This window comes from Microcaecilia unicolor, chromosome 1 (genome assembly GCF_901765095.1).
Source record: "Microcaecilia unicolor chromosome 1, aMicUni1.1, whole genome shotgun sequence".
NCBI classification, from domain to species: Eukaryota; Metazoa; Chordata; class Amphibia; order Gymnophiona; family Siphonopidae; genus Microcaecilia; species Microcaecilia unicolor.
In genome coordinates, this window is record NC_044031.1 from 600,934,816 (window position 1) to 600,947,875 (window position 13,060).

Below are 13,060 nucleotides of genomic sequence, written 5' to 3' on the forward strand. Positions count from 1 at the left end.
TCGGAAGGATTTTCTTTTAGCTCTAATAGCTTCCTTCACCTCACTTTTTAACCATGCCAGCTGTCGTTTGGTCTTCCGTCCTGCTTTTTTAATATGCGGAATATATTTGGCCTGGGCTTCCAGGATGGCATTTTTGAACAGCATCCATGCCTGATGTAAATTTTTGACCCTCGCAGCTGCTCCTCTAAGTTTTTTTTCACCGTTCTTCTCATTTTGTCATAGTCTCCTTTTTTAAAGTTAAATGCTAACATATTTGATTTCCTATGTATACTTACTTCAAAGATAATATCAAATCTGATCATATTATGTTCACTGTTATCAAGCGGCCCCAGCACCATTACCTCCCGCACCAGATCATGCGCTCCACTAAGGACTAGGTCTAGAATTTTTCCTTCTCTCGTTGGCTCCTGTACCAGCTGCTCCACAAAGCAGTCCTTGATTTCATCAAGGAATTTTACCTCCCTAGCGTGCCTCGATGTTACATTTACCCAGTCAATATTGGGGTAATTGAATTCACCCATTATTATTGTGTTGCCCAGTTTGTTTGTGTGCCTAATTTCCTTTAACATTTCTGCATCCGTCTGTTCATCCTGGCCAGGCAGACGGTAGTACACTCCTATCACTGTTCTTTTTCTCTTTACACGTGGAATTTCAATCCATAGGGATTCCAAGAAGTGTTTTGTTTCCTGCAGAATTTTCAATTTATTTGATTCAAGGCTCTCCTTAATATACAATTCTACCCCTCCACCAATTCGATCCACCCTATCACTACGATATAATTTGTACCCCAGTATGACAGTGTACCACTAGTTATCCTCCTTCCACCAGGTCTGAGAGATGCCTATTATATCTAATTTTTCATTTAGTGCAATATATTCTAACTCTCCCATCTTATTTCATAGGCTCCTGGCATTCGCATGTAGACATTTCAAACTATGTTTATTGTTCCTATTTACATCATGCTTAGTACTTGACAGTATTAATTTTTTTTTTTTTTGTTACATTTGTACCCCGCGCTTTCCCACTCATGGCAGGCTCAATGCGGCTTACATGGGGCAATGGAGGGTTAAGTGACTTGCCCAGAGTCACAAGGAGCTGCCTGTGCCGGGAATCGAACTCACTTCCTCAGTTCCCCAGGACCAAAGTCCACCACCCTAACCACTAGGCCACTCCTCCACTCGCAATCTTTTGTCTGTTTTTTATTTTTATTTAAGGACACCTGACCTACTATGGTCTCTTTTGCATCCTCACTATCAGGATTCCCTATCTTTCCTGTTTTGGTGATATCTTTGAAAGATACCTTATCCCGAACCACGTACTTTTGAGCGACTGTCAGCCTTCCCCTCATTTCTAGTTTAAAAGCTGCTCTATCTCCTTTTAAAATGCCGATGCCAGCAGCCTGGTCCCACCCTGGTTAAGGTGGAGCCCATCCTTTCGGAATAGGCTCCCCCTTCCCCAGAATGTTGCCCAGTTCCTAACAAATCTAAAACTCTTGTCCCTGCACCATCGTCTCATCTACGCATTGAGACTCCAGAGCTCTGCCTGTCTCTTGGGCCCTGCGCATGGAATGGTTAGCATTTCAGAAAATGCTACCCTAGAGGTTCTGGATTTGAGCTTTCTACCTAAGAGCCTAAATTTGGCTTACAGAACCTCTCTCCCACATTTTCCTATGTCATTGGTACCCACATGTACCAAGACAGCCGGCTCCTCCTATCTAGGTGATGCGTGAGTTCCGCCACCTTTGCACCAGGCAGGCAAGTCACCAGGCGATCCTCACGTCCACCAGCCACCCAGCTATCTATATGCCTAATGATCAAATCACCAACTATAATAGCTGTCCTAACCCTTCCCTCCTTGGCAGCACTTGGAGACATATCCTCGTTGCGAGAGGATAGTACATCCCCTGATAGGCAGGTCCTGGCTACAGGAGTACTTCCTACTTCACCAGGGTGATGCTCTCCTTCTAGGAGGCCTCCCTCCTCCAAGGTAGCACAGGGGCTACCAGACTGGAGGTGGGACTTCTCGACAACATCCCTGTAGGTCTCCTTTATGTACCTCTCTGTCTCCCTCAGCTCCACCAAGTCTGCTACTCTAGACTCAAGAGAGCGAATATCCGAGATAGAGATCTGTTCAGCTCTGTGGGCATGGGTACTGAATATCACCAATGCCCGCATAACTCCACGCTCCACCCCATCTCTCACCTTGGCATTAACTGGAGAGTGCTACAGTGGTCAGAACCAATGTTAAGTGGCACTATCTGGTTAATGTCACTGATTATTGACTCCTGGCCTCCTCTGCATAATTTAAACAGGCCTGAGTCTCTCCTGCCCACTTAAACCATGTTGAATATTGACTCCACAACTTTTAAGTGCCTAAGTCCAGATGAATATGTAGCTGAAAACTTAGGTTTCTTTAGCTGGCTGACAATAGAGCACAAATGTAAGACCCTAAATTTAGGAGCTCAACTTTTTTAACATATTGATCCCATCATTAATATATATTATTTTTGCCCCTGACCGTAACTCACCTCTGGGAATGTCTCCACTGCTCAGTTAGTAAGACTGTTAGTAGGTTTTTAACTGTGTTGTGTTACATTTTCCCTCTTCCTTGTGTTTTACGGTATTTGTTTTTAGTTTTTGCATTTAACGTTTCCGTTATCTGAATTCATTTTTATGATATACACCGCCAAGATAGCCTTGGATTATTTGATGGTATAAAAAAAGGCTCAAATAAATAAATAAAAGCCCTTATTTTAGAAGCTGTATTCATGATTTACATGAGTGAGTACCTGCATTTATACGTAGGTGTCACTAGCATTCTCTTATGATAATATAATACAAATATAGTACCAATTCCAATCTCCATCTACTAGTCCGTCTGTTTTTTCACCTGCTCCCTGAAACTGCAATAATTTGTCATTGTTCTGATCTCAGCCATTAAATGATTCCTTTCAAAAGAGTCACTAATAGTAAAAGATTGGTTACATGTTTCTATCAATCGGTAAGATCTAGCAGAAGAAATCTATAGTAAGTAACCTGTCAGCTGTAAAATGAACATTTCCTCTAGCTGTGTAGATTATAAAAGACTGGATAAAGGGACATCACCTGCTAAAGCCCTAAAAATCAAACTACCTTCCCAAAGAACTGATAATCAGTATTTTATAAATGTTGGTGATCAGTTATTTATTTATTTATTTGGATTTCACCTTTTTCAGTAGTAGCTCAAAGTGAGTTACATTCAGGTACACTACTGACCCTGGAGAGCTTACATTCTAATTTTGTCCCTGAGGCAATGGAGGATTAAGAGGTCCTTTTACCAAGCTGCAGGAAAAAGGGCTCTGCCTTAGAGGCAGGGGCAGTTTTCCCCACATGCCAAGGCTCTTTATACCGCAGCGAATAAAAAGTCCCTAGACAAACACGGCCAAGTGGCAAGAGAACTCTTACCGTATGGCCATGTGGTGGGGAGCCCTTACCACCACCCATTGAGGTGGTGATAAGGGCTCCTGTTGTAACCAGGTGGTAACCGAGCAGCATGCAGCGATCCCCAATTACCGCTGGGCTACCACCACGCAAGCCATTTCCAGGGGGTTTTCTTTTTCCCCCAGAAATGGTGCGCGCTCAGGGCAGAACTACCACCAGTGTCCGCGTTGGGCAGCGGTAGTCCTGATTTAACGTTTGGTAAGCCCGCGTTGGGTTTACCGATGCTTTGAAAAAGACCCCTTAAGTGACTTGCCCATGATCACAAAGAATATGAGTGGGATTTGGAACAGGCTCACCTGAATGTCAAAGCCCTGTGCTGTACCTACTAGGCTATTTAAGCCTACTGGGGCAAGAAAATATCGATTATATTTGAATATAAAAAAAAAGAAAAATGTCGACATTTACACCCAGATTGTGAGCACTTACAAGTACAATTTGCTGTGTTTTCTCTGTTTAGGTTTTCAACATGTATCTTTGGAAAATGATTGCTCTTGTGGCTTGTGCAGGCAAAATATATGGCCACTCCTGCCGATGTTTAAAAAAAAAACCAACAACTGTATGTCAACAGATCTTTTTCTAAAATAATACTGGAATTGTACACACCCTGACCCAGAAGTATCAATCCTGATTTCTATGTGCAATCTTAAAATTGAGCTGCTCGTGAAATCAACCCAACAAAGAAGAAAAGCTTTCTTGGCTTTGAAATCAAGGACAATAGATATTGGAGTGACATTCTTTTTGGCTTATACTTGTAAGTATAATGTTAAGTTGGGTGAGGTGAAATACATGTTTTATTCACCTGATCACCTGAAGTCATTTGTGGACACGAAACAACTGAAGTAAAGTTAGATAAAGGCTGGAATAACACGCCATTATTTCCTTTATTAGTTTAATATGTTGAATCTTCGCTAACTCTTATCGCTCTCTCCTAAAATGTAAATGTGGGCTAACAAAGCATAAAAATTTATTTCGTTGACTTTTGAATTTATGAAAATGATGAACTATGTGGTTTTTGTATTTTGCTTGAGAAATAACTATGGCTGTATTTCAAATAACAAGTGTATTCTTGTTTAAAATTTTAAAATTAATAAATAAATAAATAAATTGAGCTGCTCGTCTTTTCTAACAGACATATATGTGGCAGGGCAGTAGAGGGCACTTTCACTTCCAGGTCATTTTGCCCGTGTAAATAGCTTTTCACCTGGGTAAACAACTTGGAAATAGTCCTCATAAGTCAAAGCTGGAGTTCCCTTTAATGTGCCATCAATGAGATGTAAATGAGAGAATAAGATGCTAATTCCTAAACTGCATGGCTAATTGACCACCTAGGGAAAGTAAAATGCACTTTAGGGAAGGTGTTTAAAATTCAATTTGCCTGATTAGGTACTTAATGACCGAGATATTACATAACACTCCACTCCCATAGCATAAACAACTGCAAAACACATGCTACAAGCCAAGTATGAAATTGAATCAATATATTCCACTTTAAAGTGCATAACACTGTTATACAGCTAAGTTGCCTTATATTTTATCTATTAATAGTACAGTGACATTAACTACTCTAGCTTCATTAGTGTTAAGCAATAATTTTAACTCAGGCATGTGTTTGTCGTCTGGGATAATTTTAGAAGGATGTTCCTAGTTTTCGGCATTAAGAATACTGGAGTTTTAGTTATTTATTTTTGTAACTCCTGGTTCGCTCCTCCATCCCAGGGCCACCCGGGACTACCTGTTCAATTTATAAAGTGGGTAGTTGCAAGGGGGCTGTACACAGGGGAGGAGCATGAGTGGGACAAAAGCTGTGCTCCTATTTAAGTGTGCAGCTTAGAGACATCCATGCTGCATTTCAGTACCCACACTTACACTGGCTAAATATTAGGCACACAGATACTGAGTTGCACTAGAATTTGATAATGGAACCTGGGCTTCCCAGTACTGTTACAGAATAGGCTCCTCCCATTCAACTTTGGGGCAGCTAAATAGAGGTGCCCAGTTATAGAATTGTCTCCATACAGTTCAGACTGTCGACTAGGCATCTAAAAAGGTTCCTGGGAGACACTAAAAGGTGCTACCATGCAGGGGCATAGCCAGACCTCAGCGGGAGGGGGGTCCAGAGTCCAAGGTGAGGGGGCACATTTTAGCCCCCCCCCCCCCCCCGGTGCTGCCGATCCCCCACGTCGCCACCCCTCCCCCGCCACTTTTGACCCTCCTAACTCCGCCGCTGCCCCTCCCCCACCGCCACCAGGTGTTGCTGGTGGGGGTCCCCAAACCCCGCCAGCCGAAGTCCTCTTCAGCGCTGGCCTACAGCGCATTTGCTGATCTGTTTCTGTGAGTCAAGACTCACAGAAACAGATCAGTGAACACGCCGGAGACCGGCACTGAAGAGGAGAACTTCGACTGGTGGGGGTTGGGGACCCCCACCAGCAAAGGTACCTGGCGGCAGTGGTGGCAGGGGAGGGTCAGCAGCGGTGGCAGAGGAAGAGGGGGTCAAAGGTGGTGGCGGGGGGGGTCAAAGGTAGAGAGGGGGCCAGGGCTAAATATGTGGGGGCCCATGCCCCCATGGACCCACCTAGCTATGCCCCTGCTACCATGAAATAATGCATGCTATTGATCACAGGCCTCATTTTATGCAATGGAACCTACTTGCTAATAACACACATTAACTGTATTAGCAAATGCTAACATGGTAGTGAATCTAGCCCATAGAGAGCGAGTTTCACATTGATGACATTCAGGGCTGCCGAGAGGGGGTGACGGGTGGGGGGGCAAGATTCCCCAGGCCTGGCCTCACAGGGGGCCTGGCGCCGAGTTCTGTGTGTTGAGACCCGGGTGATTGAGTTAATATGATAACCCGTGTCCCGACACACAGAAGCAGTGAGAATGACAGTCCAAGGGATAAGAGAAGATGCAGGAAAGTAAGGGGTGGGGGACTGCCTGAGCGGGGAGGGAGTGGGGGGGGGGGTGGCAGTGGCCCAAGTGGGGGGTCAGTGTGGCAGCTCTGCCTCAGGACTGGTGATTGAGTTAACGTGATAACCCGTGTCCTGACACACAGAAGCAGCGAGAATGACAGTCCGAGGGATAAGGGAAGATGCAGGAAAGTAAGGGGCGGGAGCTGCCTGAGTGGGGAGGGAGTGGGGGGCGGCAGTGGCCCAAGTTGGGGGGTGGTGGTGTGGCGGCTCTGCCTCAGGACTGGATCTGTCTCTTGGCGGTCCTGCTGACATTACTGCAGAGCCTGTGGGTACTACTTGCTAGCTTGCTTTTCATAGAGAAAGTATGCACATACTATAACTTTCGAAATTGTTTAACCCTTGTCCTGTTCTGTAATTTTGTAATCATTATTTATATTAAAGAGAAATAGCATACCTGAAAAACTGTTTGTCTCAATTAAGTGTCCAATACATGTAGTTCCAATAACTGAGTAGGGATACTGCCAATATCCAGTGATAATTGCATTGACACAGGTGATTTTTAAATTAAATATTTAAAATCTTCACTAACACTAAATAAATCAATAAACTATAAATTAAGGGTAAGAATCAAAACTCCTGAACTAAGAAAAGGTAACAGTAAAGTTGTTTTGGTGATATCAACAGTCTATGGAATTCCAGCCTCTCAGTCCTCAAGACTTTTACTTTTTGAAATCAAGTGTGGTCCTCGTATAGCATACAAACAAGCACTGGCACTCATCACAGCATGTCCAGAATTCTGTATCTGTTCACCTGGGACAGATACAGCCCCATTTTAGATAGCACATACTGTAGATATCAGAATTCAGGGGTTCAGGTTGACCCTGACAATGGCAAATCAAGATCAGGTATACAAATGTAATGAGTCTATCTTGTTGGGCAGACTGGATGGACCGTAAAGGTCTGCCATAATCTACTATGTTACTATGTTTATATATCCCAGAGGTGATATTCTGTGGTGCGCTGCCTGCCCTGATTTCTTGCTCTGGCGCACATGCTGGTTTGTAGTGAAATTGAGCATGCACAAAGCCAAGCCAGCAGACCTTGGGGGCCCGAACCCAAAATTGTGGGGCCCAGGCCCCAAAGCCCCCCCCCCCATGGCTACACCACTGATGTATCCAATTCCAGTACAGAAGGATCTGCTAATGTAGACCATCAAAGGAAATCACTGAGAAGCTTTTGAGTGTATTGAAAAAACATGCTGCCTGCAGCAGAAAACTCTGGACAAAAATAAGTTCTTTTCGCTGCCACTGATTTTCAAAGTCCAGATACTTAACGCTGGGCTATGTAGAGTCACTGACACGGAAAATTTGATTATGTGCGGCCGGCTATCCATTATGTGGTAAAGTGTGATATTTAGCATATAGTGGGCCTTTTACAAAGCGGGGTAAGCCCAACGCGGGCTTCTCACTCACCAAAACAGAAGTACCGCTGTGCTACCGCAGCAGCCTGGCGGTAGTTCCCACCCCTAGTGTGCGCCATTTCTGATGTGTACTCGGTGGTAATTAGGCAGTCCCGCACACTGCCTGGTTACCACTGGGTTAGCATGGGGACCCTTACTGCCACTACAATGGGTGGCGATAAATGCTCCCCCCCCCCCCCAAAATGAGCATGCGGCAAGTGCTTCACTTGCCGCACCGCCATTTCTTTAAAAAGCCCAAAAGATCGCCTTTTACCCGCTGCAGTAAAAGGGGGCCTCGGTGTGCATCAAAAACACAAGTCGATGCCAGCGCAGGGCCCCTTTTGCCACAGCTTTGGAAAAGGACCCCATAAGCACCTACGTGAAACCAAAGATAGGACTGAATTTTATGAGGTCCAATTTATCTGGGTAACTTAGGGGCCCTTTTACTAAGCTGCACAAGGTTTTAACATGTGTCTAATGCAGCGCAAAATGGTGCATCACGGGATGCACTCAGGCATCTTGTATGATCTGCCAAATATGTGCATGCTAACGGTCCACCCAAAAAATATCCGGTTATACAACTTAAGAATAAGTAATTGAAGAGTACCACTGGGTTTGTTATGTTTATTGTTTTATACTCCTGCTATTTAAACTTTTTGGGACTATTGAAATTTTTACTCTTTAGTACCAGGACACTACTTTTCTGCATTTTATTTCAAAACCACTCCCCATGGGCTGGGTTTCCTCTCACCCAGGGACATCCTACCACTTCAGTCTTCTGACAGAGACCTCTCTCCCTCCAGGGCATTTGAAAAATCTGTCAGTCTAGTAATACCCAGTTCAATGGGATATTATGCAAGCAATTTTAGAAAATGAGGTGATGACCTGGTGAGAGCGGAAATGCCTACTCTAGCACGGGGCGTAGCTACGGGCGGCCCAGGCCCATCCAATCTCAGCTCAAGCCCGCCCACCCAGTTTTAAGCGCGGTTGAATTAAAGCGCACAGAGCAAAGCCAAAGCAGCAGCCTTTCACTAATTCATTTCTATGTTGTCACGCCATGGCTCACTCAGCTGATCTCCCAGTCCCACCTACCTTTTGGGCAGACTCGGCACGGCAGTAAGAGGCTCTTAGCCTTTGAGAAAGCCTAGCTGACTATATACCTTCTGTCAATCCCTAATAGACATGTGCTCCTTATTTAAAATGTATTTGATTTTTTTTCTTTGTCTCACTACACCAAACACATATGTAAAAAATGTGTTTTGTCCCACAACACAATATGCATTCCATATTATGCACTTACTGTTTTTGTATTAAAGCACACTGCACTGTTCTTTTTAAATAGTTACAGTTCTTCAGTGCATGTAACCACACCTGTACTTTCTACATTTGATAAGTAAGAGATGGCTTTGTTCTTGTTTTTATTTTAAACTTTTTTTTTAACAAATGCCCCTGACATAGCCTTCAGGCAAAACGTGGTCATGTTAGATCATTTTCAGTAAAGTTTTTTGGTTTGTTCTTCATCTGTGATTCATTCTGTCCTTTGATATACGTTTCTTATAAAGCAAAGTTGAAGGATATGTGCCAAACTGTGGCAATTTTATTTTGACAGCATCAGAATAGAGAGAAAGCAGTAGAGCCAAAGGAAGGGAAAAAGACTTCAAAGGTTTTCTTCCTGTTTTGCTTAATCAGGCATTTACATCTGTTATAAGCAAAGTATATGCCATTGCTGTAATTATACTGTTATGTGTGTTGACATATTTGCCATTATAATAGACATATCTGATCAAGTTTGATATTAGCTCTGGGCCCAGCCAAAATGTGAGGTCTGGCTATGCCACTGCTCTAGCAGTGCTGAAACTACCATAATAATCTCATGCCTGATGAAGCTATCAGCGAAACATGGAATCATGTTGAGTGAAAAAGATTGAATAACATGGAGAATCTTGAGTGAAGGATTGAATGAATATCTTTGTACTGAACATTGGGATCGTGCAGAGCTTTAAGGGATTATTATTCTTGAATTATTTTGCACTATTTTTGTGTGACTGGATTGTGTTGAATCAGAACGTGTTTTGGCCGCTGATTGTGTTTTCAAGCACACATTCACCTTCAGTTGCCACCCGGAAGGTTGCTGCCAATTAAGTTGTTTGGATTATTCAGTGGAGAGGAAGATATGAGACAAGTGGAAATTCTTTTACTTTCATGTGCAGTTTGTTCCAGTATAATTTTTTGAATCGCAATCAACATTCATTAGGTGCAATGCCTGATTTTGAGCAGTAGCTCCCAGTGGCATGATTACACTCTTTCTCAGTACTTTTCACATTCATTATTTGTAAGTTCTTTGTTTATATATTTTAACCTTGAAATGTTGTTATATACAGCAATTTTAGAAAAAACAATTTATGCGCATAATAACATAACATAACACAAGACTAGCCATACTGGGTCAGATCAAAGGTCCATCTAGCCCACTATCCTGCTTCCAATAGTGGCTAATTCAGGTCACAAGTACCTGACAGAATTTCAAAAAGTACCAAGATTCATGCTACCAATCCCAGGGATAAATAGAGACTTCTCCCATGTCTATCTTAATAGCAGAGTATGAACTTTTCCTCCAGGAACTTGTCCAAACCTTTTTAAAACCAAGATACACTAATTGTAATATTGTGTGGCAATGAGTTATAGAGCTTAACAATTCATTGAGTCAAAAAATATTTACTCCTATTAACATGTAACTTTATGGTGTATTCTCTAGTCTTTATACTTTTTGAAAGAGAAAACAATCAATTCACACTTACCTATTCTACTACACTCAGAATTTTGTAGACCTCTATCATATTCCTCCTCAGCTGTCTTTTTTCCAAGCTGAAGAGCCTTAACCTCTTTAGCCTTTTCTCATGCGATATGTATTTATATTTATTTATATATCTATATTATAATGCTGTTAGTTTTTATTTTGAAGTTGAAGTCAGAGACAGTACATGTTTACTGACTCGGACACTTCCCAAAATTGCTTCCAACTCCAGCTCTATAGCCCTGGTTTATACACATGGCATGCAAGATTTGAAGGGAGAGTGTTCACAATGTGGATTAGTTTGGCCTGAAACGTATAACTGCATTTCCTATTTTGTAACAGAAATACACATAAGCTTCAAAAAGATTTCCCCTACTCCTAGGAACACATTCACCCTAATTTTATATATGACGATCAAAATTGTATGCACAATTTAATTGGCAAATGAGCCAATTAGCACTGATAATTAGGCTAATTGGCATCAATTAAAATTTAGATGCACATACTTAGGTGCCAGGATCCTCACATACAGTTTACCCATGGATAGAAAAGAGGGCTCAGCAATGGGAGGGGCATGGGTGGATCAGGGGCTTTTCTGGAATTTGTGCACACTGTGTGCAGAATAAGGGAGTTCCATGCCTAATTTAGGGGTGAGAATTTACACCAGATTCCAATTGGTATAAATCCTTGCACCAAAAATTGGGCATGGACCTCAGTGCCTAACACTATTTTATAAATGGCGCCCAATTCTGAATACATTTTATAGAATAGCACTTAGTGCTAATTTTTATCAGCATCTAAGTTTATGTGGAGGGGCATTTTCAAAAGAAACGTCCAAGTTGCGATTTGGATGTTCTTGCAAAACGGCAACATCCAGGGGCGGGGAAACCCGTATTTTCGAAACAAGATGGACATCCATCTTTCATTTCGAAAATACCATCAGAGACACCCAAATCTTAAATTTGGACGTCCCTAGACATGGACGTTTCTGACTTTCGGTGATTTTGAAACCAAAGACATCCAAATGCAAGCCATTTGGGTGTGGGAGGAGCCAGCATTTGAGGTGCACTGGTTCCCCTGACATGCCAGGACACCAACCGAGCACCCTAGGGGGTGCTGCAGTGGACTTCATAAAATGCTTCCAGGAACATAGCTCCCTTACCTTGTGTACTGAGCCCCCCAAAACCCTCTACCTTTAAAACACCCCTTTCAGACACTTTAGGTACACATTCACAATTTCCCTATTCCTCTCATTTACCCTTCATACACCCTTTAACATTCTCATTCTCCTACATTTATTTCTTAAATTTTCCTTTAATTCCTTCCCTTTTCTCACAAACTCCGCCAACACTGCTTACACACACCCTCTCGCCTCGCTGTCTTCAGCCTCCTCTGACCACAGCCAACGCACCGTCTCCTAGGTAACGGAACCCCAGCGCAGAATTCCGCTCTCCCTCAGCCAATCAAACTCACCCTCAGAATTCCATTTTTTTTCCAGTAGCAAACGGAATTCTGAGAAGCCCAACTGTATCCCCATTTTACTTTTATTTTTCCCATAGACTTTAATCGAGAATTACTAAAAATAAAAATTTAACCCCAAAATTTCCATCAAATGTCCCAAATTTACACCCACCACCAAGCACTACTTATATTCCTGATCCATGAATTTATTTTTCAAATTTAACCCTTTTTAATACCCGCCCCACAATATTTACCCCTAAAATCCCCCCAAAATCCCAAAATTATTTTAAACCTACCTTAAAAATGTCCTTATCTTCCCCTCTACCTGCTACATCGAATTCAATTTGTTAACCCTTTCCTAACCCCTTCAAACTAGCACCCCTCCAAAATAGCCCCTAAAAATATTTAAATTTAAAAACTAACCCACCCCAAAAATCCCGAAAAATTCCCCGATCACGAATATGCAAACCAAATTTAAATTGAACCAATCCCTAAATTTTTAAAAATCAAAAACCATATTTACACATTTGAAAAACAAATACATTACAATTTCGGGTAAAAAAAAACCCCTTACCTGTACCGGGATTTTTTGCTCACTCGAACCCTGCCCTCGGTTCCGGTCCTCATTGTCCTGGGGCCAAAACGGAGTTAAAAATAAAAAAGCTCTGAAGCCGGCCCAAAATTTAGGCCCCGGCTTTGGCCTACTCGTGAAGACGCGCGATCCCGATATGTGCATGAGGCGCGCCACCCGCCAGAGGAACCAGCCGCCCCGGACCATCGCACCGTTCCTCCCGACGCAGCTCTTCAGTCCCGGAACGTTCCCTAACGTCCCCGGGACTCCAGAAATTGTGGCGCTGCCTCACTCCACCCAGAACACCACCGCTCCAACCCCGCTATTACCGGGGATGCCTCCGGCCACCCCAGAACTAAGCAAATCATGACGCTCTACCGGGGA